At 35.0% G+C, this 6,292-nt stretch overlaps 1 protein-coding gene across 4 annotated transcripts in view; it reads right to left on the bottom strand.

The window, feature by feature from the left end:
- The window catches only part of LOC110462053 (uncharacterized protein DDB_G0284459-like), an 80,661-nt gene that overhangs the window by 49,085 nt on the left and 25,284 nt on the right, over positions 1 to 6,292 (bottom strand). Inside the window, exons 1-2 of one of the 4 annotated variants that reach the window (XM_021515833.1) lie at positions 5,770 to 5,878; positions 1,719 to 1,824 (exon numbers count right to left, since the gene is read on the bottom strand). The gene's annotated coding sequence lies outside the window, so the exon portion shown is untranslated. Of the gene's footprint in view, positions 1 to 1,718; positions 1,825 to 5,218; positions 5,256 to 5,407; positions 5,879 to 6,292 lie in introns of those variants that run through there. The other 3 variants (XM_021515831.1, XM_021515832.1, XM_021515830.1) reach the window with 3 other exon arrangements.

The raw sequence follows: 6,292 nt of genomic DNA on the forward strand, positions 1-6,292 counted from the left end.
AAGAGCAGGCGCGTACACGCCGACTCAGAGGATAGGAAAAATTTATTCAAATTTTAAAGGTAGGGTCTCTTTATTAAGATATTTAGAAGGACTTCCAAATTTTATACATAAACCAAATTCTTAAACCTAGGCGGGGCTGATGGGGCTGACGGCGGCACAGTACCTCACTTCCGGTCCAGAATTGGTGATGCTTCACAATGAGTGTTAGGTTAAGGCATTATTAGGCATAAGAGTCGTCTCACAAAAACTAGACAGTTAATATATATAGGATAGACGGCTCTTTATCTAATCTATCCCCCTCTTCTACTCTTTACTCCACACTTTAACCCTTCTACTCTTTTTCCTTTCTGTTCTTCGTCTGCTGGATAACCGATACATCCGGTAGTGAAGCGGACGTAAAACCTATCAATCAATCAATCAATCAATCAACACTGTTGACATGTTAGATATTTCTCCCCAGGAGGTTGTCACGACCTAAGCTTCACGGATCAGACAGCAGTTTTGTTCCCAACAAATCAATATGTACGGGTATGAGGATAAATTACAAAGTTTCAGAACTCTTCTGTGAATGAAACATGAATTAAGTATATTCTATGAGTCTAGATCCTCAATATCAGCTGTAAGTACATATCAGCGGTCATTTCCCTTGTTCCTCCGTATCACCTAATGTCAAGTTAAGCCGTGAAAATTACAGTTACCGTCAACATGGCTTGGCATGAATTATGTTTCCTGATAATATGGATCCATTCATTAATCCACTACCGATTCAAGAATGACTTTAGATAACCCTGTAAGCTACACATTATATACCGGAATGTCATAATTGAAAAATACTTAACTCATATTTTCAAAAGCATACCCTGGCCTTGCATGTGAAAAAGTGGAAATTTGTTTGGCAGGGTAAGTTCTAGTTCAGAAAATTGACTAAGTCGACAATGGTAGTAATAGCTGTTTTAACATGTATTATAGTCAGTCTGAAGTTTGATGATAAATTTCAATTCAAGGTTGTACAAAGTTAAAACTTCAATTTAAAATGTTAATTTCAAACATTTTAAAGTATATATTTTTTCTTGACAAATTCTGACAGCATAAGTAACTTTAATAAATATGGAGTTATTTTTATTAATATGTTGCAGTCCAAATGTCTCCGAGTACAAATGGCAGACAGTATTTATACTCCTATCATATATAACGTAATAGGACAAACAAAGAAATCAGAGACAGACTTCAATATACATGAAGACACATACGGATAGGAAATTAGACAAGTTATTAAAATGTCGTGAAAAAACACAACAGATAACATCATAATAGAATTTTAAAAGACGGACATAAATATTGTCAAATTTCCTTCTAAAGGAAAGATATCTAGGTTATTGCTATTTTACATTTTTCAATATCTGTTAATGATTTAAAAGATAATATCAATCGAAACCAATATCAGTTAAAAGATGTCACAAGTAAATGATGTGAATACACTTTTAAAAAACATTTTATTACATGGTTTATAAACATTTATTAATGTTTTCGGAAGGAAATGCATCATCAGCATGTTTTGCTAAATCATATAGGATTCTCAAGACAATTCCTTTGAAGTCTGATCACATCACAGTATATATGACAGTACCTGACTTCACAGGGAAAAAGCCTTCACAGCTTTAGGTCAGGTCTGGACCTGTAGTAGCCATCATTGATTATCCTAAGCTCCGTCTGCTTACCTGGATATGATATTTTCCGTGCACCTGTTTGATGGGTCAGCGATGATCAAAGAAGAATGTCAACATTGTGGCAGGCTGTCCTCCACAGTTCTGTAGACAAACTGATCTGGAATGATAAATGATGTACATATTAATTCTGCGATGTATCAATACACTGTCGTACCTTCGTCTACAGAATGTAACTCTATAGCCATCGTCTCCACTATAACATACCGGTAAAGGTCCCAGGCCTGGCTGTCCATCGTACAAATTATATCCCAAAAACTGCTTGATTGTTTGTTCCACGGGGACCTTTACTAGTCTATAATCCCCACTGTTCACACCGTAGCCCCAACAAGATTGAGCGACATACCTACAAGGGCGACTTATTTATTTTGCCTGTAAATTAAAACCTTCGCTGGACACTTATTAATCAAACCGTTCTATAACCTGCGAGTAGATTGCTTTGTGAATGGTCAGCCACGTCTCAGGTATGCTCTTTCTATTTACCCACATTATAACTACCTGGGGAGTTTCTTTTGTCTGTTTATTGTTCCGTGCTGGTAAATAATACTATCCCCGGCCAGGTATAAATATAAAAGATTATTACTAAAAAACTGGCCCACGATAAGAACCAAGCATCTGGTCATCAGTTTGACCTGGCGGTTGGTCAGATGTTCACCTGTCATACAGGTTTCATTTCTACCTTACAAACTAATAGTATCAAAATTAATCATACCGTCAATGTTGAGTCTTCCTGCTATATTTTCAGCTGAATAAAACATCCAATTTTAGTGATGTAATATAATTTGTCGAAATATTACGTTAAATATCAATTTTCCGATTCCTTTGTGACAAGCTGTTGATGGCTAAATCTCAACAGTCAATGACGGCTGTATATTGATGTTATATTAAGAAATGTCGATATCAGTATTAAGAATACTTGACTGTCCATAGCAGTGATAAATATCTTTTCAACAGGCCAGAGATATGCGTGATGGTTTTATTTTGTTCAAGCTTAATTCAGGAATTGGCTAAATTCAATCAGGGATAAACTCGGACACACATGAGTGGGTTACAGTAACCTGTAGAATGGAGTTTATTGTAAGGATGAGGGATAATACCAAGTTATCAATAACAACGATAAAACCAAACACTGCGACCAGTGTCAGCAGGACTCGGACTGGTACATGGAATGATCGATGGTCAGTGTACCGTAAAGCTGACCGACCGTGTGAGGGCTCCTCCTATCACGACCCCATTGTCACCCTCTAATCTTTTGTCTACTACAAACACCTCCGACCAATTAAGTTGCCTAATTGTGTAACGCCAAAGCTTAAGTAGTATGTGTATGGGCGACTGATCCATGTCCAATAAATGTTTTATAAACATTCATATGAGTCAGACTAAACCAAAAAAGACACGTTTTCCAATGATTGCGATTACTCACTTACTCAGATGTCTCCACCCTACCATACAATTTGTACAATTAAAAGAAAACTCCACCCTCTATTCAATGTGTGTTTTTGATTGCCAGCCAATAAACCGAACGTAAAGATTACGTAACATACAACACTACTTCATCTCAAAGATTACGTATCATACAACACTACTTCATCTCAAAGATTACGTAACATACAACACTACCTCATCTCAAAGTTTACGTACCTCATCTCAAAGATTACGTAACATACACAAACATTTTAAAGTATATTTTACGTACCTCATCTCAAAGATTACGAAACATACAACATTACCTGATCTGAAAGGTTACGTACCTCGTGTCAAAGATTACGTAAGATACAACATTACCTCATCTCAAAGTTTACGTACCTCATCTCAAAGATTACGTAACATACAACACTTCTTCATCTCAAAGATTACGTAACATACAATATTACTTCATCTCAAAGATTACGTAACATACAACACTACTTCATCTCAAAGATTACGTAACATACAACACTACTTCATCTCAAAGATTACGTAACATACAACACTACCTCATCTCAAAGATTACGTAACATACAACACTACCTCATCTCAAAGATTACGTAACATACAACACTACTTCATCTCAAAGATTACTTAACATTTAATCTAATGTCACACTGAGACAAAAAAATAATATAACAATGTATTTTGAAGTGTTTGTACTGATAATACTTGCATTATATTCAGGATACCCAATAAGTGATGATTGTGATTTCTATCCAATTAAATTAGTTTATTACAAACTTTGGTGCAGGAATTGCGCTTTACAATGAACTTGTTTCTGACAATGTATTGTAATTTTTGTGTATTCTGTTTCTCCCAAAACACAATAGTACACAGAGAATGTGTGACATATATAATATTGTTGAACCATGTGAGATTTAAGTGCATATTTACAAATGAAATTTGATAATCAAATAATTAAACCATGAATTAAAACTCAGCTGAAAGCTAAAACAATTTTCAGAGAAATTATGTTAATACTTTGTATTGCATGTTATACATGATGTTTGTTAAAATTGTTACATTCTGAAACTTCAATATTGGAACATCCTTAAAAACACAGTCTGATGGAGGGAGCTGGCAGTTGATAAGAATTTTTTACCAATTATTCTGGGACACTCACTGCAGGTACAAATATAGGTCTAAGTTTAATATGTTTATCTGAATGACCATACATATTGGCTGGTCAAAGTCACAGCTGTCATACATCTAGAGAACCCGTCTCCCTGTCTACATCAATTACTCATTATTAGGCCGAACGTTCTGTATGTATATCTGCAAATTAAAGATTAAACTTTGAATTAACAGGTAAGATTAGCAACTTAATTACATTTTCCGACAGGTTAAGATTAGTGATTTAATGGAGGTGACCAACTATTGGCACTTCTCCTGCCAATTCCAAAGCCAAACCCAACCTAATGTAAACAAAATTACGATACACGGCCAAGCACTAGATTACAAAGTAGCATAATTCTTTAAGACTTAATTTCTAGCTGTATTAGTTAACTCCCAAATTGCATTAACTGATGTTGTTGCTTTAAGAATGTATCCAGTTATAGCAAGTTCAACTTACACAAATAAGAATAACAAAACTTGTTTTAGCCTTAATGTTCCAGCTTTATCCACGAATCCTTCAACATATTTCACTAATAAAGAATAAAGATTGATATCATCCAAAGTCTATAAGTTTTTATCGCAAAACATTTTATCAAGATTTTTCAGCTTGAAACAAATCAGGTTTACTCATAGATGCCAGCTCAAGGCAAACACTTGGGTCCGATGACATCAGTAGATTTTGATCACGAACAGACAATTAGACTCACCCTTGTATGTTTCAGTAAGTGTAATGTATTTCTAAATAAGGTAAACAGTGTTATTTCCTACCTTTTTATATCTCACCCACACAACTACTTCACATAGAATACCTGAATAGGTCACCAGACTCACTTGGACTGGTACAGTTAGTAAATTTGACATCTGGTATCATTGTGATTTAGTTTCTAAATGATAACCAGTAAACGTACCTTATTTATTGTATTCAGCAAACTTTTTTCTTTGGATGTTGCAATTCGATTACGAAATAGACACACACAAGGGCAAAGCCTGAGTGAAACATGATTAATCTAAAGGAAACAAAACACCATGTTTCCCTACCACAAGGACAAGTATTTCATGATACCAAAAAAGAACAATAACTGATCATACTTTCATACCTTTATTTATTGTCACTTTCCTCAGTTACTCTCAAGTCAGGTGGCCTGGGTCCCTCTTAGATTATTTTTCTAGAGAGGCTCCGAGTTTGGGAATCATAATAGCGAAAATTTGAGTGCAAGATGGAAACACGATGTTTTATTTCCCTATCAGGTGATTAATCAAATCCATCAGATGTGCTGTCTATAAGGTATAATGAAAGTGTTTTTTTTCAATACCGCAGAAGAATGTCATATCCTCTGTTAGGTTTTTCTTTTCCTTAAATTCCCTTCATCATATATTGGGGTTTGGTTCATACATCAGAACATCATCGTACGACAGAGATTTGTTGTTTCACATATGTACATATACCAAGAAAACTTACACCTTTATAGGGAAAACAAAGTTTTAAACACCAGTTACTTCCTGGAATGATTCACGATCCTGTGCGAGATCTAGCTGATTGGACGGGTAGGATGCGATGTATGGGTAAATGCGACTATCACAGACTTCTACCGGTGTCATATAAGATAAGTATCCCCCATAGGATAAGTATCCGGATACTAAAACTGGCCATAGGATAATTATCCCCCCCCATAGGATTAGTATCCCCCCAAATCATATTAAACTTTTACTGTACATAGGTGTTGAAAATATTGATTTTATCTAGGAGGAAGTATTAATGAACATTATTTTTATAGCTGGAGGCTTACAAGAAAGTTTTGACGGTATACATTAGAGGAATATTGGATGTGGTGCATGGTGTTAGCTGTATGAGGGCGATTGTTTAATTTAAGGGTAACAATTAATGATGTAGAATGAGTGAAAAATGAACCTAAATAGCTTATACACATGTTTTAATTTATCAATTCTTACACAAACATTAATGGTTTACTGTATATAGATCT

The sequence above is a fragment of the Mizuhopecten yessoensis genome, unplaced genomic scaffold, assembly GCF_002113885.1.
Source record: "Mizuhopecten yessoensis strain PY_sf001 unplaced genomic scaffold, ASM211388v2 scaffold10741, whole genome shotgun sequence".
Taxonomy (NCBI): Eukaryota; Metazoa; Mollusca; class Bivalvia; order Pectinida; family Pectinidae; genus Mizuhopecten; species Mizuhopecten yessoensis.